General features: G+C 41.4%; 1 long non-coding RNA gene across 1 annotated transcript in view; it reads left to right on the forward strand.

Annotated features, from left to right (window-relative positions):
* Nucleotides 1-19,477, forward strand: part of LOC129058808 (uncharacterized) — a 47,343-nt gene extending 27,866 nt beyond the window's left edge. The window contains exons 2-3 of the long non-coding RNA XR_010139738.1: nt 12,611-12,776; nt 19,171-19,477. This is a non-coding gene — a long non-coding RNA (uncharacterized LOC129058808). The remainder of the gene's footprint in view (nt 1-12,610; nt 12,777-19,170) is intronic.
* The last annotated feature ends 6,711 nt before the right edge of the window (nt 19,478-26,188 follow it).

The raw sequence follows: 26,188 nt of genomic DNA on the forward strand, positions 1-26,188 counted from the left end.
CCATCTCAGCTCACTGCAAGCTCTGCCTCCCGGGTTCACGCTTCTCCTGCCTCAGCCTCCCGAGTAGCTGGGACTACAGACGCTCGCCACCACACCCCGCTAATTTTTTGTATTTTTAGTAGAGACGGAGTTTCACTGTGTTAGCCGGGATAGTCTCGATCTCCGGACCTCGTGATCTGCCCACCTCGGCCTCCCAAAGTGCTGGGATTACAGGCGTGAGCCGCTGCACCCAGCCAACAGGTAGCCATTTTCTTAAAATGTTTCCAGCCTTCAAGAGTACATGAGTCCAAACTCTGAGACGCACAATCAAGAAAAGCTTTATGCTAATGAGTTAGATTAGGGGATAGGAAGAAATTCAGGATTACTTCTTGTTTTCTAGCTTCAGCAGCCAGGTGGAGGGTGGAGCCAGAAAACAAAATGAGGAAGATCAGATCTGGGTGGAAGAATGGGTTTTGAGAAAATCTAAAGCTGTTTTTCAACTTGTTAAGTGTGAGGTGCCTAAAACCTCCAGGAGAAAATGTAGAGAAAACAGATGCCAAGAGTTCATCAGTTGGCCGAGTGCAGTGGCTCATGCCTATAATCACAACACTTTGGGAGGCTGAGGCAGGAGAATCACTTGAGCCCAGGAGTTGAAGACTAGCCTGAGCAACATGGTAAAACTCCATCTTTACGAAAAATACAAAAGTTAGCCAGGCATGGTGTTGCATGTCTCTGGTCCCAAATACTTGGGAGGCTGAGGTGGGAGGATCACTTGAGCCCAGGAGTCAGAGGTTGCAATGAGCCAAGATCATGCTACTGCACTCCAGCCTGGGCAACAGAGCAAGACCCTGTCTGAAAAAAAGAAAAAAGAGTTTTTCAGTCAAAGGAGAGATTGGGGGTGAAAATAGAAATTTAGGGTTCATTGGCACAAAAATCGTGCTTGAATTCATGGTAATGAATGAGATCAACAAGGAAGTGTAGAGAAAGACAAGAAAAGAGTTTTAGAAAAAATCAACCCCTAGTGATATAGTGTGACCTCACCCTTATACTATTCTCTAAATTAAGAGGCAAAGCTGTAAAGTCACCAACTCCTTGTCAAGGCAATCCCCCAGGAGTTGGGACATGGAAGTATTTTCTTCCTGTTACATATAGAAATGACAGGAACACTAGTTCAACATTCAAGAACAATTTTATTCCATGACTATTCACGAATAACACCTTAGCATATCATGACTGAGGCTACACGTTCATGTAAACCAAGCTTAGTTAGTACTCTCATCAAGATCACTATTATAAGAATTGCCATTCTTGGCTTTTTCTAAATCCTGTGGGCAAATGTATTCCTTGTGTTCTACCAGCTTCAAATTCTGAGCCCCACTAAGGACTAGAAGAACTCATTTATTCATTTGTTCATTCACAAATGTTTATTAAGTGTCTACTGTATGCCTTGGGGAACCAGCAGTGAACTAGCCAACATACTACGTTGGAGGTGAAATTGGTTTCTGTTTTAAAATAAGGAAAAAGTGTTACCTCAAGCAACATATATATATGCTGGGACTACAGGCGCCTGCCACCACGCCCGGCTACTTTTTTGTGTTTTTAGTAGAGACTTGGTTTCACCATGTTCGCCAGGATGGTCTCAATCTCCTGACCTTGTGATCCGCCGGCCTTGGCCTCCCAAAGTGCTGGGATTACAGGTGTGAGCCACTGCGCCCGGCCTCCTATGCCTACGTTTTAACAGAATTCAGGCCCCTCCCTCAATCCTAATTTCGTAGCCTTTCACTGATTTCACAGAGGACACCCAGCTTGTGTCCACTGCATAACTGATTGTTTGCTTGCTGGTGGGAAGAAACCCACCCTCTGACATTTGATCACAGAAGTCATCTGGGTTGATGATTGTCGGGTTGAATGAGAGAATAGTAAAAATGGTTTGAGAGTTTTCTCTAACACCACAACTCTGCTAAAGAATATTTTTTTGTTTTTTGGTTTTTTGTTTTTTTTTGGGACAGAGCCTTGCTCTGTCTCCCAGGCTGGAATGTAGTGGTGTGATTTCAGCTCACTGTAGCCTCTGCCTCCTGGGTTCAAGCAATTCTCCTGCCTCAGCCTCCCGAGTAGCTGGGATTACCGGTGCCCACCACCACACCTGGCTAATTTTTCTATTTTTAGTAGAGATGGGGTTTCACCATATTGGCCAGGATGGTCTTGAACTCCTGACCTCAAGTGATCTGCTCACCTTGGACTCCCAAAGCGCTGGGATTACAGGTGTGAGGCACCGCACCCAGCCTGCTAAAGAAATTTAATATTGCCAGTGATACAGGAGTTAAGAAGAAATTACTTAGGCAGATAGTGAGGGTATGGGAGTCCTCAATAAAGTTTTCCTTTTAATAAAAAGCAGCCCTCAAATCATTTTCTTTTCAAACAAAGAGCAGCCTATAAAATCAAGCTACAGACATAGACAAGCAAGCTGGAAGCTTGCACAGGCAAATGCCAGCAGTTGTGCCAAAAGGAATATACTACCTGGGACTAGTCACATTCAAAATGGTGGCTCCATCTTTTATTTTTGCCAGCCATATGTACAGTAAGGAGCAGGCAAGATGGTGCTGGCCAAGTGGAAAGCCCATTTGCATAATAAGATTAGGGTGGGGGTGACCAGCCTTCCCGTACACCATGTAAACATCACACCTGGTCAAACAAATCTGTGGGCCCTATGTAAATCAACACTGCCTCCTCAAGCCTGCCTATAAAATCTGCTGCGCTGCTGGGTGGGGTGGCTCACATCTGTAATCCCAGCACTTTGGGAGGCTGGGGCAGGCGGATCACCTGAGGTCAGGAGTTTGAGACCAGACTGACCAACATGGTGAAACCCCATCTCTACTAAAAATACAAAAATTAGCTGGGCGTGGTGGTGGGCACCTGTAATCCCAGCTACTCAGGAGGCTGAGGCAGGAGAATTGCTTGAATCTGGGAGGTGGAGGCTACAGTGAGCTGAGATCACACTACTGCATTCCAGCCTGGGAGACTCCATCTCAGAAAAAAAAAATAATAATAATAATAAAAATTTCTTAATTTTTTGAATATTTAGGGGAACAAAATACAACACATAATTTTATGTCCCCTGTTGATACTTGGATATTTCCCTATAGATGTGTAGGAAATTTTTCTTTCTTTCATCCACTCTGGTCTCATTAGGCTTTTAAAACCAACTATAGTCATAAATTACCTAATTCAAATGCTATTTATCTCTTTAAATTCCAAAATTATTGCTTAGGCTTTAACACACAAAAAAATCACAGAAAATAATGGAGAAATAGTTTTGGTTCAATTTTTCAGCTTTATAATAATAGGTTTTGATGCGGCAGTCAATACATGAACTATGGAAAAAGGAAAGAAAATGAAGAAAAATGTGATTTAGCCAGTGGCTCAGCTTTGCATGTGATAGAGGGGGAACTAAACTAGTTTAGTAAACAGGTTGAATTTAAAAAAACAAACACACACATACACACTTAGTCCTGGTCCTGTGTGGAAAATCAAAGAGTAGAGGAGTTGAATACCAGGAGTGAGTCAGGCAGCACCTGCACTGCATGGGAATCTGTGCAGCATGGAATATTTCTGCCACCACTGAAGTAGATGTTACACAAGAGCCAGAGAAGAAAGACACCAAAAAAACGTAAGATTTTTGTTTGTTTGAGACAGGGTCTTACTTTGTCACCCAGGCTGGAATGCAGTGGTTCGATCAGAGCTCACCGCAGCCTTGACATCCTGGGCTCCAGTGACCTTCCCACCTCAGCCTCCTGAGTAGCTAGGACCACAGGCGTGCGCTACTACACTTGCTAATTAAAAAAAAATTTTTGTTGTTGAAACAGAGTAATATGGTTTGGCTCTGTGTCCCCACCCAGATCTCACCTTGAATTGTAATAAGCCCCATGTGTCAAGGATGGGACCAGGTGGAGATAATTGAATTATGGGAGTGGTTTTCCCCATACTGTTTTCATGATAGTGAGTGAATTCTCACAAGATCTGATGGTTTTATAAGGGGCTTCCCCCTTTGCTTGGCTCTCATTCTCTCTCCTGCCACCCAGTGAAGAGGTGCCTTCTACCAGGGCTGTAAGTTTCCTGAGGCCTCCCCAGCTGTGTGGAACTGTGAGTCAATTAAATCTCTTTTCTTTATAAATTACCCAGTCTTGAGTATTTCTTCATAATAGCATGAGAACGGACTCAAACACAGAGTCTCACTATGTTGCCCAGGCTGGTTTCAAACTCTTGGATTCAAGCAATCCTCCTGACTTGTGCTGGGATTATAGGTGTGAGCCACTGTACCCAACCAAAGATAAGATTTGAGGGGAAATTGCATCAGAATTTAGGATTACAGTAACATTACTTGGAAGTCATTTGAAGGGTGTTCTTCAATGGAAGATGTTGAAACATCTTCCCTAAGAGAAGACCTAAAAATTCCAGAGCGAAAACCAGCTGCTGTAGTGGAAATGACCTATGAAAACCTTAATATTCTGGAGAGGATGGATAAAATTAGAGAGATGAACAGGGAACTAGAATTGCTGGAAATTCTAAGAGTTACTTGTAACAATGAGAAATGCTCTGCTCCCAAGACTGAATAGAAGCTGTGTCCCTGTAGAGAGTACCAGTTGCCAGAATGCAGGAACTAGGGCAGAAATGGAAAAGAAAAAATAAAGTGGAAAGAAGAGGGCAGGAAACACAACGGTACTTCAGTTCAGAATGTCGATTCCTTGTCTCATTAATTCAGGAGCTCTACCTGCAGCCGCTAAGTATGGTCCATATCTATATTATTGGACTAGAGCTCATTCAATTACCACCCACAGGGAAACGTACTTGTCTCATAGTAGGAGGACCACCTGCTTCAGAAATACTTGTAGTCCTTATTAAAATTCAGAAGCCTGGATCCTACCACAGATTTGAGTCAGAATAGCTGGAGGAATCAACTATTATTACAAATTCCAACCACACTTAAGGCTCTGAAAACCTTGTTAAAGTCACCAGAAATACTTAGCTGGCATGACAGAATTTATGCCATCATAATTGATAATCTGAGTTGGGCCTCTGGCCATCACTTCAGCAACTCTATTAGAGATGCTTTATTAGGAACAGGTGGTTTGCCACTCTGATCCCAAGAGATGCATAGAGCCTTATGGCATCTGTGGCAGATAGATGTGCCAAAGATGGCTGACAGATGCAGAGAGGCTTATGGCATCTATGGCCAAAGATGGCTGCAACAATACCTTCTGTCCCATATACTCTTCGAGAACAGCCCTTGAACTTTGGTGGGCCTTTGCAACTGCCTCAACCAGCAGAGTTTAGTGGAGCTGATGCTAGGTGATTTCTGAAGCTAGATCATAAAAACATCATGCACTTCCATATTGTTCTCTTGATATGCTTGCTGGGAAAACCCAGCCACCATACTGTGAGGAAGTGCAAATAGCCTGTACAGAGGCTCATATGGAGAGGAACCAAGGTCCCATGGCTCAAGCCCTGGCTGAGCCCCCAGCCAACAGTTAGCACCAAGTAGCCATGTGAGGGAATCATCTTGAAAGGAGATATGTCCATATTTGAGCCACCCCGGTTCACATTGCATGAGCAGAGACAAGGTGTCATGCTTGAATTGTAGACTCTTGGGCAAAATAAATGATTGTAATTGTTTAAACCACTAAGCTGCAATAGGTAAACATGGGAGGTGGGATGTATGAATTGCATACCCTGAAGGCGAGATGAATTCTCCTCTGCTGTTCTTTGCTTTGTAAATTTGTGAGTCTTCTTTATGTCTTTCTTCCCCCACCCCCAATTGCTCTAGCAATTTACCTCTAGTGTGAAGTAGCATTTAAGGAGAATTTTGATTTGAGGGAAGTAGTCTGGTGTGTGGGAGCCTTAGGCATTTGGAATGAACAGGGTAAAGCATATCAAGAGTGAGAGAATGAGGCTAAAATAATAACTGTTTTCAGCTAGATCAAAGTTGTCTTTTTTTTTTTTTCTGAGATGAGTTTTGCTCTGTTGCCCAGGCTGGAGTGCAGTGGTGCCATAATAGCTCACTGCAGCCTTGACCTCCTGGGCTCAAGTGATTCTACCACTTTAGCCTTTCAAGTAGTTGGGACTACAGGTGCATGTCACCATGCTTGGCTAATTTTTTATTTTTATTTTTTGTAGAGCCAGGATCTTGCTATGTTGTCCAGGGTGGCCTTGAATTCCTGGGCTCAAGTGATACTTGTGCCTCGGCATCCCAAGGTACTGGAATTACAGACGTGAGCTACCATGTCTGGCCAAAATTTACTTTAAAATGTGGGTATTCAACACCTTTAGGGATGTAGTTCCCAGGACTAGAAAGCTGAGGTGGAGCTAAATTACTCTGTGTAAGAAAGGAAGTGGAGCCAGGCACAGTGGCTCATGCCTATAATCCCAGCTACTCAGGATGCTGAGGCAGAAAGATTCTTTGAGGCCAGGAGTTTGAGACCGGTTTGGGTAATACAGCAAGACACCGTCTCTTTTATTTAAAAAAAAAAAAAAGAAAAGAAAAGAAAGGCAAGTGGAGACACTGTGGTTGGCCTGCTGCAGGAGATAGACTTTCAGGAGGATAGAAATGCCTACAGGGAAATTTAATTAGGCTTATGACATAGATCTCCTCCTTTAAGTAATATACAGTAAAATCTGCATTGCTTAGTGCCATGGTATGCATGTTTGTGTCCCCCCACAAATCCCTATGGTGAAATCCTCAACTCTAAGGTGACGTTATTTGGAAGCAGAGCTTTTGGGAGGTGATTTGGTCACGAGGAGAACCCTCTGAATGGGATTAGTACTCTTATCAAAGATATCTCAGAGAGCTAGCTCACTCCTTCCACCATGTGAGGACACAGCAAGAAGACACCATCTGTGAACCAGAACTCAGGCACTTACCAGACACTGGATCTGCTGATGCCTTGCACTTGTACTTCCCAGCCTCCAGAGCTGTAATAAATTTCTGTTGCTGATAAGCTACCCAGTTTATGGAATTTTGTTATAGCAGCCCGAATGGACTAAGACACTCAATAAACAATTCCTGGAGTGAATTTACTCAATGGGGATTAAGGAAGTGCCAAATGCAGTTACAGGCTCTCTAACAAAGAAAACCGCACTTACATGGGCTGAGGAGGCTGCCTACAGCACGTGGGACCATACAAAGTAACACCTGGCTTCCTAGTGGAAAGAAAATCCAAAATAATAAAAGCCTTTGGCATGACAACATTTAAACTCTTTCTATTATGGACATTTCAAACATACATAAAGGTAGAAAAGTGTAATAATCTCCATATACCCACCATCCAACTTGCCAACATTTTGCCACTCTCGTGTTCATTTTTAAAAGAAGCATACAGTAATTTTCATGAAGCCATACTTAAAGACACAAGAATTACTAAGGAAGTTAACTTTTCAAGTAGCAGTCATCTTGGAGAATGGCACTGGAATTGTATTTATTTCAAAAGAAACTAGAGTCCAGACAAGGATCTTAAACCTGCTATTTATTTTCAGAAGATTCTCAGTTTCCCTGGGTGCATAAATCTTAGCTGTTCGGGGGCTGAAGAAGGCATTCTTTTTTTTTTTTTTTTTTTTTTAATGTATCTTTGAAAATTTTTGCTAGAAGGAAGAAAAAGGAGGGCATTCTTTATTATGTTTGTTTGATTGCAAGTGACAGAAACTGATTCTGGCTAACATAACCTCCAAACAGGATTTATTGGAAGTAAGAAACCTGAGTGTGAAGCACCAAGCTGGCATACGGCAGGACCTAGGTTGGATCTGGAAGCCACAGCAGCAGGAGTTTGTGAAAGTTCCCTGTAGAAGAGTGACATCAATGTATCTCAGGCTCAGCAAGTTCCCGCTGGGGAGCTCTCAACAGGGAGACAGGGATGGCTGTCTTGTGAACCACTGAGTTGCCTACAATTTAACTAACTATAACTAAGAAAAGTCAGATGAAACTGTAAGCACTCAGTCTAAATGAACGAATTAAGATTTATTAGTTCCTTCCTTCCTTGAAAATTACATTCATTTATTCATCCATAAATATTTATTAAGTGCCTAATACATGTCAGGCACTATTGCCAGCTGGTGAGGTGATCCAGTAGAATGCTCTGTAGGTTGCTAGAGTTAACTTCTCTTCTGAATCCTCAAATGTGCTGAGGTAAGAATCTCCAAAAGGCAGAGAACAAGAAACATTCTCTTTCATTGACTGGGCAACTAGAGCCGTGGACTGCCACATTCTAATTTCCTTAGGGCTACTTTGGCATCAAACTCTGAGTCAAGTTGGTAACATAGGCCTTGAAAGAAACGTCATTCCTTGGGAAGAGAGACAACAGCCAATTCTCATAAGGCAGGGTACAGGGAGGAAAAATAATGATATGAAAACTCCATCTTGACGCTGCTGAAAGTGAGGGGTGAGTAAAGCACTTTAGTCTTTGAGAAAAGCCATTTGAAGCAATCTAAAGACAAATACTAGAGTATTGTACATGGTACTGAAATGCAACATTCTGAAGTGTGGTTCATGAAGAGGACATTATTTTGTGCTTCATGAAACAAAAATAGCTAAGAGACAGACATTAAACTAGTTTCAACTAAGCATACAGTTGACTGCACCATCCTGATCAAACATTCTACAAGACCTCTTGCGGGACAGAAAAACAGCCATTTCCAGGTGAAAACTAAATTTTTGATTACAAATTCTATGGAGATTGAGAGTAAGAGGCTGAAAATAAGGACTGAGTAGCAATTGCCTTCTTGCCTGAGAGAAACAGAAGGAACTGAGAAGATGAAAAACATGACTAGGCGAGCTTAGTAAACCAGGTAAATGAGCAGCTGCCCACCTTCAACAATACAGCCATCAAAAAGTCAGTAACTCTACTCCATAGTGGGGACTTTGGGAATTTTTGGATAACTGGGTGAACTGCACACTTAATTTGTAGAGACTGAAATAGCTTCCCATCACTTTGGAGAATGAATTATTATTCTAGATACCGTGGTGTTGACAGGAACATAGGAACATATAAGTAGATACGATACACAGTCACATTTTGTATAAATCTCAGTTGGTTACTATTGGTAACAGTGGACCTGATATCCAGGCTTAGGGAAATAAGTGTCCTGTTGTACGTATACATCTAGTTGCCCTTAAGTCATGGTGTATTTAAGATGGTCATGGTTGATATGTGGCACATTTACTGTCACTTCACACAGCCACCTGTGGCAGACATCCTAACAAATCACAGAATTCTTTCCTACCCAATCAGGAGGTCATTCTCTCAATCCAGGCTCCAGGAAGCTGATTACCAATTGATTGGTTTAGAAGGGCAATTGAAAACCATTTGCCTTCCATTTACTAACAGATATCTCCTGTGTCTGTGAAAGGGTACCTAGGATAAAAGATGTCTTTGAGGGCCGTGTGCGGTGTCTTATGCCTGGAATCCCAGCACTTGGGGAGGCCGAGGCAGGCGGATCACTTGAGATCAGTAATTCAAGACCAGCCTGGCCAACATGGTGAAACCTCATCTGTACTAAAAATACAAAAATTATCTGGGCATGATGGTGGGCCCCTGTAATCCCAGTTACTCAGGAGGCTGAGGCAGGAGAATCACTTGAACCCTGGAGGCAGAGGTTCCAGTGAGCCGAGATCGCGCCACTGCACTCCAGCCTGGGCAACAGAATTTCACTGTCTCACCAAAAAAAAAAAAAAAAAAAAAAAGTCTTTGAGAATTTCTTGTTATACTCAGAGGTCAGCGAAGAATTCCCACCAATTTACCAAGCACCTTTTATAAAGCATGTATTGCTTTTTTTTTTTTTTTTTTTGATATCTCACTTTAGTTGACAAAGGATGCAATAAGGGAAAAATGTACACCACAGGCAATCAGTGCATATAGATCCTTGTTAAAAACTCAACATGTAACCTGTATATATAGTCATACATTCTTTGCTAATGCATAGCTTTCTGAACCACTTTAAAATATACATTTTATGTCACTCGTTTATCATGAGAAGTTTGTGACATTACCCTCATTTTTCTGGTGAGCCAGAGAAATTAAATGACTTGCTAAAATCACCCAACAAATTGTTGGCAGACCCTGGTCTTTCCCTTCTCTAGTCAGTGCTCTCTTCATAATTATTAGAGCATTTCAAATGATGTGCAGATTATAGCTGCAGCCCCATCCTCTCTTATCATTTCTGGAATGGTTCCCTTTAAAGTCAGTTGTTTAATGCACCAATTTTTCTGTTTGTGAGTAGTGCCAGACCAGGCCCCACCTTGTATCCCTCTAGCCATTTTCACTGACATGTCTCACGTTTGTTCTACAGGGAAGGAAGTACAGAGTGAAGGAGGGATATACAAATTATGAGGAGATGTGAAAATAAGAGAATGAATAGTGCTAGAAAAAGCCATGGAATGGGCTATTTTGCAAAGTTTTGAAGACCCTTTTCCCGGAAGGGTCCAGTTGGGTCCCTAAAGACCCTCTGGCAGATGCCCCAGGAAGGACTTCTGCTCTGCACAAGAGGTGCTGGGTAATCCCGGGAGGTCTAGTCTGCCAACCAGGTGCTATGACTGTGTATTCTTGACTTACTGAAAAAACTTTGAACTCCAGCATTTGATAGCGCTTATTTTTTTAAAAAGTTAGTTTAATGATACTCATAATTTGCAATGTGGGTAGAGAGGGAAGAGGGAAAGGGAGGCATCTACAGTAGATCAAGTTTGTAAGGGGTTAGGCACTCCTAAGTGGTGAGATTGTAAGTGATTATTTTTCATAAAAGTTTTTTTTTAATTGCTGAAGTGTTTCTATTTCTCATCTGACAGAGCAAAAATGTGGAACAAAGGGTGGACACATAAATAGTAATGTTAAAAATCTAATGTTGCGACCCTCATGAGATGGAGGAATGGATATTCAGATAGAAGACCATGTAGCCTCAATAATTCCCTCAACAATAATCCAAAATCCTATAACTCATACTCATTTTTTCAGTCTTTAACTCATTATTTAATTTTTATTTTTTAAACCTTTACTTAAGCAACATTTGTCAAATACACATAATATGCCTTAAGGAAGAACTAAATAATCTCATTCAATATGGATCTAATCACTTTTCTGTTCTAGTATGTCTGTCTGTTTTTTACCTAAGGTAGTTTTTAGGGGAAAAAATCTCACTATTATTTGCTTTGAAACCTAAGGAAATCTGCAGAAAACATGCTCTAATTCTAAGTCTGTTTCATAATATATACATATATAGAGAGAATATAGAGAAAAACCATTCTTCTTTCAAAGAGGAGGAAATGAACTACAGGCTAATACCAAGCTGAAGGTAATAAGGGACATAAACGCCATGACTGCATTAGCTTCTCAGGAAATGGGTGCCTGAAATAAGAACACTGCATTCACCATTCTGGCTGGGTAAAGGAGACTGGTGCTCCTTTCATTTGGAGGCTGTTAAAAAAGAAGTCTTGTAATGAGCACTATTTGCAAGATCACTCATGGAATGAATGAGTGAATGAATTGTGGTACATGGCTGAAGACACAACTACTCTGGAAGGCAAGATAAAGAAATGGGAAAAAACAGACCTTTGGAGACAGACTGAATAAACTTGAGTTCAAATTCCAGTATTTATATGTTTGGTGACCTTAAATGTTTCTGATTCCTGGTTTCCATATCTATAAAGTAGAGATAATACCTGTAGCACAAAGAGTTCATGAGTAGTAAATGAGCAAACACGTCAACACTATATTCTAGGATGTAGTAGGAGTGCAATCAATAGCTATTTCCTTTCTTTCTCCTTCTCCCCTGCAGTGGCTGTGTGCTGGGCCAAAGAGATGCTCTCTTGGCTGTCTATGCAGGGAGAGGCAGATCAAAGGGGCTGCATGATAACACCCCCATAAAAGTTTGCATAAGGCCGGGCGCGGTGGCTCACGCCTGTAATCCCAGCACTTTGGGAGGCCGAGGCGGGCGGATCACGAGGTCAGGAGATCGAGACCATCCCGGCTAACACAGTGAAACTCCGTCTCTACTAAAAATACAAAAAAATTAGCCGGGCGTGGTGGCGGGCGCCTGTAGTCCCAGCTACTCCGGAGGCTAAGGCAGGAGAATTGCGTGAACCCCGGGGGGCGGAGCCTGCAGTGAGCCGAGATCGCGCCACTGCACTCCAGCCTGGGCGACAGCAAGACTTCATCTCAAAAAAAAAAAAAAGTTTGCATAGATGTAAAAGGGAAACAAAGCAGAGAGCCCGAATTACACACCTTAGTCCTGGAAATTACTAGCCATTGTAGAGGGCTGTTTGAAGGAGGAAGAAGAGAGACACACTCTCTATCAATACATTTATTTAATCAATGCCAAGAACATCCGGTCACGGAATCCTTGACCTAGAAGTAACCTTAAATGTAATCTCACAGAACTTCCTCATGACGGATATGGAAACTGATGTTACCAAATGTCAAATGACTTCGGAAGGGTCAGAAAGTTAGCTATTTGCTGGGCTGTTCCCAGAACCTCTTCTCCAGAATCCAGTTAAGCCCCGCTTCTTCTATAGCATTTTGGGGTCATGGAGCCCTTTGAGAATCTCAGCCTCACACCCAATGTATGTAACTACATATACATGAGACTTTGCATTCAGTTTCAGGAAGTTTGTGGTCCGGCCACAAAGTTAACAACCGCTGTGTGTTATGTTGCCTTGAGCAAGGAATTTCGTTAATGAGAAAAGCAGGAAGTCTGGCAGCTAAGCAAGCACACAGGAGAAATGAAGCCAGGGCCCTGCACACATCCCTGACCTGGAAAAACAGGTGAGTCACTTCCTGAGATAAGAACAAAAATAATAGAAGTTTTTTACTGAGCACTTATTGCTTGCCAGGCCCTGTGCTAAGCACTGTCCATATGTTATCTCCCGTAAGTCTCTACTACAACACGAAGGAGTAGCTGTCATTACTCCCACTTTATCAGTGAGGGAGCCAAGGCTTAACTTGCTCTGTGGGGTAGGAACAAGGTCCATCATGTTACTTCTTTGTTTAAAACATTTCAATGGTTTTCCAGCTTACTTGGAATAAAAGCTAAAAAGTTCTTATAATAAATTCTCTGATATCATGTTCTTCTATTACCGCCCCCCCCACCTCCCCCCTCCTGCCCCGCCTCTGGCCACTTGCCGTTTCTAGAACACTCCAGATGAGCTGTACTTCAAGACCTTGGCTCTAGCTCTTTGCTCCGCCTGGACTTTCCTCAGATGGGTCAGCCACATGTCCTTTTATTTTATTTTTTAAATTTTTCAATAAAATAAAACACATAAAATAAGGCCTTTAACTCCTGGTCTTCCACCTCAGCCCCCCAAGTATCTGGAACCATAGGTGTGCACCACCGCATCCAGCTTTTGCTTATCCTTTTAGATCGTTATTTTCTCACTGAGGTCTTCTCTGATAAGCCTATTTAAAATTAGAACCCTTCAACACTTTATTCCTATTCCCTGCTTTATTTCTCTCTAGCACTTATCATCATCCTACTTAATGTACTTTTATTTAGTAGTATTGTGGTTGTCTTCTCCCAGGAGAGGCTAATCCCTACCATTGACAACAGTTATGGCAATAATTGATTTATGCAGGAATCTTTAATGGATGTTACAAGTAGTGGGTGAAGGTGTGAGAATATTTACAACTCACTACAAGATCCTTATTTGTTATGATAGAGAAGATAGCAACTTTACAGTGGAGAATCCTGGAAGACACTACCTTAACCAAGTCATCAAAGTTAATCCATATTAATTCACCCATCATGGGTAAATTGCTGTCCTGTGCCTCCTAATATCATGCACTGCAAACATAGTGTCACTTTTGTGGGGTTTCTGCCACAATTGCATAATCTTAATTACCCAAAAATGTTTGGCAAACCAAATTGAGTAATATTCTACAAAATAACTGACCTGCAATCTTAAAAAAATGTCAGTCATGAAAGACAGGGAAAAGACTGAGAAACTTCCACGTTGTAGGAGACTAAAGAGGCGTGACAACTGAATACAATGTGTGACCCCAAACTGAGTTTCTGTTCTTACAATGTTATTGATATAATTGATACAGTTTAAATAAAGTCCATTGAATAGCTAATAGTATTGTAAAATGTTAAATTCCTGATTTTGATATTTGTGTTGTAGTTAGATAGGAGGATGACCTTGTTCATAGGCAGTACACACTGAAGTATTTAAGAGAAAAGGGCATCAAGTTTGTAATTTATTCTAAAATGACTCAGAAAAAATAGAATAGATAGACATATATAGAGGAGAGAGAGAAAATTAAGCAGATGTGGCAAAATTTTATTTTTTGGGGAATCTAAATGAAGGTGTTCAGGAATGCTTTGTGCTATTTCTGCAAATTTTCTTTAAGTCTGAAATTATTTAAATTAGTTATTTAAAGTAAAAGCTTACTAAAAGAAGATCCCAGCCGGGCGCAGTGGCTCATGCCTGTAATCCCAGCACTTTGGGAGGCCAAGGCGGGTGGATCACCTGAGGTCGGGAGTTCGAGACCAGCCTGGCCAACATGGTGAACGCCGTCTCTACTAAAAATACAAAAAATTTCCCGAGAGTGGTGAAAGTCACCTGTAATCCCAGCTGCTCGGGAGGCTGAGGTGGAAGAATCGCTTGAACCAAGGAGGCGGAGGTTGCAGTGAGCCAAGATCACGCCATTGCATTCCAGCCTGGGCAACAAGAGCAAAAAAGAAAAAAAAAAAAAAAAATTCCTGTTGGATGAACGAATACTGGCTTTTGACCTAACAAGGTTCTAGCGTGCAGATTGAGGACAATTTACAAATCATTATACTAGATCTGACTTAATTGCAGAAGCTCCTGCCTTGCCAGTTTGAGCATGCCCAAGTTATTTTTCTTTTCTGCCCTTAATTACATTTGGGTCATGCTTGCATATGACGTTTGTGGCGTCAAGATGTCTGGGAAACTCCCTGAAAACTATGGAAGGGTGTTTAGGGTCAGAAAATGCCAAGTGGAGAAATCGTTAGAGCTGAAAGTGAGAAAAACAATAGGAAGCAAACTCTAGATGGTAATTCAGGAAAAGATTAGCATCCCGTTATTATTATTATTATGTTTAGAGACGGGATCTCGCTCTGTCACTCAGGTTGGAGTGCAGTGGTGTGATCATAGCTCAGTGAAGACTCAAACTCCTGGGCTTAAGTGATCCTCCCGCCTCAGTTTCCCAAAGCTCTGAGATTACAGGTGTGCACCACTGCACCTGGCCTACAGTCCTATTATTTTTATGAGATGGGAGCAAGAGAAGTTAAGAGATATTGGCATCAAAAGCTTAAAAAGCTTGCTGCAATTTCACTTGAAAGGATCTTCTATAAGAAAAAAGGCCTGAGAAAATAGCAACAAACAAGAAATTGTTCTTAAATATGCCCCGCGCACCGGTCTATTTTGAAAAGCCCTGGGGTGGAGTTTTGATTTGTTGCACTCAAGAAAGATTTTTTTTTTTTAATTGTTTTAAGCAGTAGGTGCTTTCCAATGAACTTGGAACTCAATCACAAAAACGAGGGCCTATTACTTAAAGGTTAAGCTGCACTGAGTTTTCAGCTCATGGTAACAGACTCTGAAATAAAGAACATTTTCTCCATAAAAGTAAGTTTGGAAGTATAAAAGAACTAAAAGTCAGTAAAGTTAAAAAAAAAATGCAATACTTCCTGAAATTGAGCAATCACAAAAGTCACAAGAATGTCATTGAAAGCGGGAAAACTGAATCAGCACCATAGAAAACGAAAGAGATACCTGGAAGACAAATGGGAAAAACATTTCAAAAGCATGGCAATACTGAAGAGGTGAAACGTTTAAAAAGAGGTGATTGAACCAGACAAGGATTGCAGACTCAAACAAGGCAGGTAAAATAAGTGAGTGAAATAGCTGGAAAAACCACAAAATAGACAATAGCGAATGGTGGACGTGAATATGTCAGCTGCAGAGTGAATATTCCTTTCTGTGGGTTTGCTAACACTCAACAGCAGCTGACCTCTGCCATGTGAGAATGAGGACCTCTCTTTACATATTTTCCAAATTTTCAACAGAAGCTTAAAATCCAGATTGGAAAACTAAATTTTTATGGGAAATCTGAGTTTTACATGTTTTCTACTATTTTAAAATTAAAGCAAGAGGCTGGGTGCAGTGGCTCATGACTGTAATCCCAGCACTTTGGGAGACTAAGGCAGAGGGTTGTTTAAGTCCCAGTTTGAGACCAGCCTGGGCAACATAGTGAGACCCTGTCTCTACAAATAACAAAAAAATTATCCAGGTGTCGTGGCGCACACCTGTGATCCCAGCTACTTGGGGGACTGAGGCAGGGTGATTTTGAGCCCCAGAAGTTGAGGATGCAGTGAGATATGATTGGACCACTGCACTCCAGCCTGGGTGACAGAGCGAGACCTTGTCTCAAAAGAAATAAAATCAACTAATTTAATTAAAGCAATAAACACAAGAGGGCTCATTATGTATAGGACCAACAAAATGCATCTAAGGGCTGAATTCACCCACTCATGGGTTACCAGCTTTTGGCTTTTGAGTTAAAGAATATAGCATAGAACTCAATGAGAGGAAAAATAACAATTTTTATTATGTCAGTAACTTGCATCACTGTAGTCAAGGAGAAAGTGCTAACTGCATGCACTTACATATCTTCATGTCATTGAAGCACATCCCGGGGCCAGTTTGCCATTTACCAATGGCCACGCTCTGTCTCTCTGTGTGTGTGTGTTTGTTTTTGTTTTTGTTTTTTGTTTTTGTTTTGAGACAGAGTTTCATTCTTGTTGCCCAGGCTGGAGTGCAATGGCGCAGTCTTGGCTCACTGCAACCTCCGCCTCCCGGGTTCAAACAATTCTCCTGCCTCAGCCTCCCAAGTAGCTGGAATTACAGGTGCCCACCACCATGCCCGGCTAATTTTCTTGTATTTTTAGTAGAGACATGTTGGCCAGGCTGGTCTTGAACTACTGACCTCAGGGGATCCACCCGCCTCTGCCTCCCAAAGTGCTGGGATTACAGGTGTGAGCCACCGCACCCAGCCACTCTCTGTGTTTTATCCTGGCTGTGAAACAAATGGATTCATTTCTCAGGCTGAGTTCAGAAGGACACTGCCTGCAAAAACAAAGCGAAAAAAGTGTTAAACACCTAACTGTACCAGTTGAGAAGACATCTCATCACAACTACCCTGATTTGGGGTGGTCAGGCTTAGCTAACTTGTAGCATTTCAGACTGATGTCAATATTTGCTAATTAAAAGCATGAGGGAAGAGGGATATAGCTTCCGTTCACAGGTTTTTGGGATGCTTTTTTTTTTTTTTTTTGTCCCCTTTCACCAATCTCTTTAAATTAGCAAGATAATTTTTTTTTATATTTTCAAGACAATCATCCTGAACAATGTCTGTCTTGCATTTGAAGTGTGTTTATATTTAATAGAAATTATACTTAATTTTTGCAAAGCTATTCCACAGACATTATCTTAATTGCTCCTCAGGAGCTCTGTGAAATAGAGATGATGATGATGATGATGATGATGATGATGATGATGATGATGGTGCCCATTTTGCAAATGAAAAAACTGAAACTCAGAGTCAGAAAGGGAATTTAAATATAGTAACTGACAAGATGAATTAATTAGCACATGAGCTGGATTCTGAAGTCAGGTTCTCTGATACCAAACCCCACTCTTTCCTGTGGTTCTCTGACACTGACCTCTGCTCTTTCTCGTTATGTAACTGCAGATAAGTAAGGTTAGTCCTTAAAAGAAAGACAGAAAAAACTCCAGCAATAATAATGACCTTTACTTCTCCATAAATTTATCATTAAAACAAGTGCTTCCAGCTAATGTCAGCATTCATTGCATGATTATAGGTGGTATAGATAGCTAAAGCTTTAACAGAAAACCTAGGTTACTCAGTAAAATGATTAACTTTCTTTTGTAAAAATTTAAGACCAGAATCTGATAAAAGAGACTTCAAGGCCTCACAGAGAAACTCAGCTTTGCAAAATCAACAGGAAGTTCCTTAGATTGGTGCTTATACTTTCCATATTTTATCCAGCAACTAAGTCTCAGAGCTCCTACCCAGTCAGTAACCTCAAGAAAAAATGCACTTGGTTTCACCGTGACTAATGTTAACATTTTCTACTTTGTTATTTCAAATATAACCATAGCGCTGTGCCATTGTTTGGCTAGTAGTCTTGCTCCTGATCATTTCTTATCCACCCTGACCAGTGGCAATAATGCCCCATTTTCCCTCTGCTTTGCTGCCTTCAATATTTCTCCACCATGTTGCCATGGAAGGCCCCAATCAAAGATACTATCATGGTGCTTCCCAAACCAGGCTATGCACTAGGTTCAACCAGAGTGCTTGGTTAAAAGTACAGATACATGATTCTGATTCAGTAGTCTGAGGAGGATCCTGGGTGTGTAAAGGTTTTTTTTCTTATTTAAGAGATGGGCTCTTGCTATGTTGTTCAGGCTGATTTGAACTCCTGGGCTCAAGAGATCCTCCCACCTTCAGCCTCCCCAGTACATGGGACTATAGGTGCTCACCACAGCACCAAGGTTTATGTAAAATTTTTAAGTGATGCTGACATAGCCAGCTCTGAAGACCAGTATTTTGCATGTCATTTTGCTTTTTCTTCATCTTTCCTAAACGGGCATCTTATGTCTTTGCCTTACCCTACTCCTCTTCCTGATTACTTTTATCTACTCTGAGATCTGTGGCTGTCATCAGTTGATTCCCACCAACAGCCTAATCCCTCTCCCTGCCCCACAAAGAAGAGTGGAAGCTCTATAAGACAATAAAAGCCAAGGAACTTTGAACTGCCGGAGACCAGTACCTCTGATATTTATTATCAAGATCTTGCTTGATGACACAAAGGGAAAATAACCCAAATTTGAAACCATCTTTGCAAAAATTACAACGGGGAGAAAAATCTAACACAGCAGGCTCCATCTTGCTTCTAACCTCCAAGCTGTCCTTGCTCACTCCTGGGCATAGGCCAAGCTGACTATGGGAGGAATTTAGTTTATCATTTAAACAAAGATGATAACAGCCCCTTACCAAAACTAACCCCCTCTTGTTTGGGGCTCAGGGGTCATACAGCCAGAGGTCACAAGATTTGCAACCTCCTCAATTGCTCCTATAAGTAGTATGACTATTGTAAAACCTAAGATTGGTATTTGAGATATTTTTCAGGTCCTGCATTCTGATTGATCAGCCAGTGCCACATGGACCCATACCAATACATTGTTTCATCTGGTCTTGTGACCTCCACCCAAGAATGGACTCAGCACCTGAAGACAGCTCTGACCCCCTGTTATTTCATCCTGAGCCCAACCAATCAGCAGTCCCCATTTTCTAGCCTCCCACCTGCCAAAGTATCCTTGAAAAACCCCAGCCTCTGAGCCTTTGGGAAGGCTTATTTGAGTAACTACTCCTTTCCTGCTGTTTGGCTAGCCCTGTGATTATTAAACTCTTTCTCTACTGCAGTACTTCTGTCTCAGTGAATTGGTTTTATCTGTCTGGTGGGCAAGAAGAACCTGTCGGGTGATTACAGATTGAGAAGTCTATATAATTATGGTCAAATCACACCAGGAATCACGTTTAAAACTACAAGGTGTAGATAAATATTTAAATGGAATCTGAAGGTCTTTCTTTTCTCTGATTAATTGGGAGGGTAATGATGTCTTTGCTAATAACAGAGGAAAACCTATGACTATATGGTAGTGCAAAGACTACTAACTGACAGGTGTAGTAAAGAGCTGGCTGGGGAATCCTACCACAGTGCATAGCACACAGCAGACATGCAATAGAATACTGGTTAAAGAATGAACCATCAGAGAGGTGATGGTTTTAAGTCATGAGAATGGATAAAATTGTCCAGCAATTGAATTTAAATTTGTGATGAGGCAAGATTACTTTTTAATTTTTGTATAGTAAGAGTGTTTTGTGGTGCTGGTTACAATGGAGTATTATTAATTCAAATCTTCTACATAATAGATATTTTCCACTGGTTTCTGTCTACAGAGACTTTCTGTTTTAGAGAACCACTGTCATATTGGTAGCTAACATTTGTGGTGTAACTTATTTAATGCAATTAAAAACTTGCATGAACAAATTTTCCTTTTGTTTTTCAAACTTTAGTGTAATAATTACCTGAGTGGCTTGTTAAAAATGTCACATCTCTAGAAATTTGGATTTAATATGCCTGGAAGAAAACTGAGGAATCTGTATGTTTAATGAGCACCCCCAAGTGCTTCTTAAGTGTTAGAAGGGTTGTACAAAGGTAAGAGTGGTGAAGAGTTCCATAACAGCCTTATTGCTTATTTTGACTGCTTTTAAATCTAAATGTTATTTTCCCAACTTTCCTTCCAGACACTGAGTCCTCTGAGGACCAAATCGGAACAGAACAAGAAAAGAAAAGGGTCATTCACTCAAAATCTTTTCTTGTAGCAACTTGGCTTCATTTTGGTATTGTGCATTGTTACAAAGCCAGAGGGAGTTTAACATAAATTTATATGAGGCGAAAGTAATTAAGAAGGGAACCAATTAGGTGAGAATCTCCAATGGTAAAACAAAAGACCTAAAACCATAGAGATACTTGCACAGCCCTGGAAGGGCATTTGTAGCTTGCAGAGGAAGTGAGTGGTACTTTCTTTCCTTCTTTTTTTTGAGATGGAGTCTCACTCTGTTGCCCAGGCTGGAGTGCAATCTCAGTGCACTCCAGTGCGGTGGTGCTATCTCAGCTCACTGCAACCTCTGTCTCCTGGGTTCAAGCAATTCTCCTGCCTCAGCCTCCTGAGTAGCTGGGATTACAGGCACCTGCCATCCTGCCCGGCTGATGTTTGTATTTTTAGTAGAGATGGGATTTCACCATGGTGGCCAGGCTGGTCTTGAACTCCAGATCTCAAGTGATCCGCCCACCTCGGCCTCCCAAAATGTTGGGATTACAAGCGTGAGCCACCGCGCCTAGCCTATTCAATTTCAATAAAAACAAACACGTACCAAGAATCTCCCTGACCTCTTCGGAGGTGTAAGAAAAACATCTTATTTAGGGCTAGGAGCTGGAGAAGTCCAAGCATGTGGTCAGAGCAAGTTTTATTTTTTCGGATTTCACCCTCTCCAGCCCTCCGCTCCCCACAAAAAAACTAGTAGAAATAGAATTATCACAGGGTTCAGGAGAAATTGGGGGAAGGATGATTGGAGGGCATGGAATTCTTGTCTAGAGGTAGGAAGTAGAGAATTCCAGGCAGTGGAAATATTTTGAAGAAATGCCTAGGGAAAGAATGTGTGCGATGCATGAGGAACAGTAAAAATGTCAACTTTTTGGAGCAGGAGGCAAGATCGCAGTGCAGGAAAGGCAATGTGTGGCAGGCACACCTCAACATCTCCTTCCCCTACACACAGCAGATGTTGCTAATTGATTACAGAACATTCCTGCTGCATATATCAGAATCCTTCACAAGACAGTGTATGGAATGCTACTGCCATTTGATCAGGGTTGGCACATGATATGAACTCCATCTATTGTCTGAGAAATATTTATAAATAAGAATAAATTGTAGAGGTAATGTGTTATCCAATTCTGAATGTTACATATATACAGTTGACCCTCCATATCCATGGGCACATCTGTGAATTCATTCAGCTGCAAATAGAAAATATTTGGGAAAAAAAACCCCAATACAACAGTAAAAAATAATACAAATAAAAAAACCCAATATCGTATAACAACTATTTACATAGTATTAGGTATTATAAGTAATCTAGAGATGATTTAAAGTATATGGGAGGAGGCTGGGGGTGGTGGCTCATGCCTGTAATCCCAGTACTTTGGGAGGCTGAGGAGGGAGGATCACCTGAGGTCAGGAGTTCAAGACCAGCCTGGGCAATATGATGCCCAACCCCATCTCTACTAAAAATATAAAAATTAGCTGGGCGTGGTGGCACATGCCTGTAATCCCAGCTACTCGGGAGGCCGAGGCAGAGAATTGCTTAAGTTTGGGAGGCGGAGGTTGTAGTGAGCCGAGATTGCGCCACTGCACTCCAGAGCCTGGGCAACAGAGTGAGACTCCGTCTCAAAGAAAAAGAGAAAAAATAAAGAAATACCTGAGGCTGGGTAATTTATAAAGAAAAGAGATTTATTTTGGCTCGTGGTTCTACAGGCTGTATGAGAAGCATGGTGCCGGCATCTGCTCCTAGAGAGGGCTTCAGGAAGCTTTCGATCATGACAGATGGCAAGGCAGGAGCATATCACATGGCAAGGGAGGAAACGAGAGCAGGGGGAGGTCCCAGACTCTATTAAACGACAAGATCTCATGTGAACTGAGACAGAACTCACTCATCACCAAGGAGATGGTTTTAAGCCATTCATGAGGGATCTGCTCCTATGATCCAATACCTTCCACTGCGCACACCTCCAACATTAGGGATTATATTTCAATATGAGATTTGGAGGAGACAAACATCCAAATCATATCAATTTGTAAACCAATACCTATATATGTTTCAAAATCTACACAGAGCTGCTGCTGCTGCTGCTGCTGTGTGGGTGGGTATGTATCATTAAAGAAAGAAAAATGTAGCAGTAAGGATATATTTTTAACAGAAAAATGCTTCTTTAATAAAAATAATGCTTTGGGGAGAAACATCAGCATAGCCAATCAAAATTAGTTTATCCAACATATCAAAATGGAAAACCATGCTAAAGTTCAAGAGACCTGTCTCAGTCAATTTTCTGTTGCTTATAACAGAACATCTGAAACTGGGTAATTTATAAAGAAGAGAGGCCGGGCATGGTGGCTCACGCCTGTAATCCCAGCACTTTGGGAGGCCGAGGTGAGTGGATCACGAGGTCAGGAGATTGAGACCATCCTGGCTAACACAGTGAAACCCCATCTGTACTAAACACACACACACACACACAAAAATTAGCCAGGCATGGTGGCCGGTGCCTGTAGTCCTAGCTACTCGGGAGGCTGAGGCAGGAGAATGGCATGAACCCAGGAGGTGGGGCTTGCAGTGAGCCAAGATTGTGGCACTGCATTCCAGCGTGGGCGACATCGAGACTCTGTCTCAAAAAAAAAAAAGAAGAGAAATTTATTTCTTACAGTTATGGAGGCTGAGAAGCCCAAGGTGGAAGAGCTGCATCTGGTGAGAGCCTTCTTGCTGGTGGGGACTCTCTGCAGAGTCCCAGGGCGAAGTGGCCTAGGGCATCACATGGTGGGGGAATGAGCTCGCTGTCTCAGGTCTCTCTTCCTTTTCATATAAAGCCACCAGTCCTACTCCCAAGATAACCCACTAATCCATTCATGAGGGAGAGCCCTCATGATCCAATCACCTCTTAAAGGTCCTACCTCTCAATTAAGGATTAAGTTTCAACAGGAGTTTTGGAGGGGACATTCAAACCATAGCCAATTTCTAAAGCTAAAAATTCCTCTGGGGGTAAATACTGTGTTTTAAATATTCTTTCAGTGCTTTATAACTGTTTGCGTAGCACTGGACACATATGCTTGTTGTGTAGAATAATTTGGAACAAGGATAAAATATGTTGTGTTTGATGTAGAAAAAAAAATACCAGTGAGTAAGTTTTGAGAAGTTCTGATATAAATCCTGGAATGGGCATATGTTGCAATTGCTATATACAAAAATCACTTCTAGCCACGTATATACTATGTATCTGTTAATTCAATTCCTAATTTAACACAGGGACTCATGTCATCTGCTTTTAAATCTCTACATTCCATTACTTAAAATAAAATGTTTAGAGGTATGTTTTGAAAACACACTAGGATATATGTGTGTGTAGATATAGATATAGATATAGATATGTGTTTCTCAACAGATTTTGCACTTCTGTATGTCATAGATAGATCTATGCTGAACATCAATATAGATCAGTGGTGTTAAGTTATAATGTGCATGTAGATCCCATCTCAGTAGGTCTAGAGTGGGTCCTGAGATTTACCTTTCTAACAAGTTCACAGTTGATGCCAATGCTGATGGTCCCTGACCCTTGCTTTGAGTAGCTAGGGTCTAGGTCACGGTTGGGATGTGTGGAGACAAGCAAACCTGGGTTCAAGTCTACTTTCCACTCTCTGTGTGTCCTTGGACAAGTAGATTAACTTCTCTGAGGCTCAGTTTTGTTTTGTTTGTTTGTTTGTTTTAAGACAGAGTTTCGCTCTTGTTGCCCAGGCTGGAGTGCAGTGGTGTGATCTCGGCTCACTGCAACCTCCGCCTCCCAGGTTCAAGCGATTCTCCTGTCTCAGTCTCCCGAGTAGCTGGGATTACAGGCATGCGCCACCACGCCTGGGTCATTTTGTATTTTTAGTAGAGATGGGTTTTCTCCATGTTGGTCAGGCTGGTCTTGAATGGTTGACCTCAGGTGATCTGCCCACCTCAGTCTCCCGAAGTGCTGGGATTACAGGCCTGAGCCACTGCGCCCGGCCTGAGGCTCAGTTTTGACATGTTTAAAGTGAGTGTAATACAACTTGTCTCATTGGGTTGTCATATTAATGTGATAAGACTATGTCAGTTAAGCATTGTCCTTCCTCTTGACACATACACCATTGTCTCTCTTTCAAATGAAATGTTGCTAATAACAGGGCCTGATTTCATGATAGGGAAAAGTGTTGAGAGCATGGAACCCAGAAGGATAATGATAGTGTGGTGGTGTAGGCTGGCCAATGGGCTAGGTTTGGATTTTAGTCATTGCTCATATTTGAGAGGCTCAAATAAGATTATGTCCATGAAGATATTTTGAAAACTGCAAATCATGGCAAGTACACGAGAATCCAAGTACTAGTGACAGTCAGTGGAAAAAAATGTCAGCATGATATGTTGCCAGTATAATGACAATGGCTTACACTTGTGTAGACCAGTTTGCTTTACAAAGCATTTTTGTATGCTTGATCTCTATTTAACATTGATCTCTATTTAATAGTCACAGCAGACCAGAACATCTAGGAAGTTAAAACTGATTAAACTCTTTTTACTGCAGACAAGAAAACTAAGGCAAAGAGGTTAAGTGACAAGGCCAAGTAAAAATCGTGATTGCTACTCCGACCTCTTTATTTTATAGATGAGTAAATGAGGCTTGTCTCAAAGTGTTGGCCCTTCATCCTCTTCCCAGTCTGCAGGGAAAATACATGAGTAATACATCACAGAAAATATTACAAAATCAAAAGATCAGAAAGTGGACCTAACTGCACAGTCTAGTGGATAAGAGCGTGGATTCTGGCCTTAGACTCCAGCTTTCCCATTGGCTAGCTACATGACCCTGGAAAAGAGACTTCAACTCTCTGTGCCTCAGTTTCCTTGTCTCTGAAAATGAGATGCTAACAGTATCCAGATTGTTAGGCTGTCAGGGGGATTAAATGAATTAATATTTTAAAAGCCCTTAAAATGGTGCTTGGCATATGGTATCTTATGAATATTAGTTACATAAATGTAGTACTTGGCCCTGGAGGGAAAACCAATAGTATCCCTAGTATCCCACTCCCTTTATGTTCTCCTAGATGTTGTAGAATATGAGTAGCTCTTCTACAAGGCTATGGAAAGAAGGAAAAGAAGCAGAAAGTAAGCTACATATCTCAAGTGACAGAGTGGCAAGGCTGAAATTTGAATTCAACTCAGTGGAACCGAAAGCTTTCATTCTTCTTTCCACTGAACTCCCAAACATGAATTCTAAATCTTGGCCAGCTAAAATGGGCAAGCATTGCTCAGGAATAAAAGGTGAACATTTTCTTAGAGCGTCCTTGCCAAAATTTTGGGAAGGGAAGCTAGACAGTATGTGACTAACTTTGCTTTCTCTTTATGTATTTATTGAGTTACTTATTTGTTTTTGATATCTTGAAATGAATCACTCAAAAACTTGACCTAGAATTATATAATGTAGTTTTAGATCACTGGTTCTCAACCAGAGATCATTTTAACCTCCAGGGACATTGAGTTTGAATATATTTTTGGTTTTCACAACTGGGGGAAGGTTGCTACTAGTATCTAGTGGGTAGAGGCTGGGGTGTTGTTAAATATCTCACAGACACACAACGGCCCCCACAACAAAAAATCATCCAGCCCAAAATGTCAACCAGGTTTAGAGAACATCAACAGCATCATGGATCATGAGCACGAAGGGAGGGGGATTCTAAAAGTTGTCTAATCCAGTTTCCCACCATACATAAATTCTCTCTACAGTAAGTCTG

The sequence above is a fragment of the Pongo abelii genome, chromosome 3 (assembly GCF_028885655.2).
Source record: "Pongo abelii isolate AG06213 chromosome 3, NHGRI_mPonAbe1-v2.0_pri, whole genome shotgun sequence".
Classification (NCBI taxonomy): domain Eukaryota; kingdom Metazoa; phylum Chordata; class Mammalia; order Primates; family Hominidae; genus Pongo; species Pongo abelii.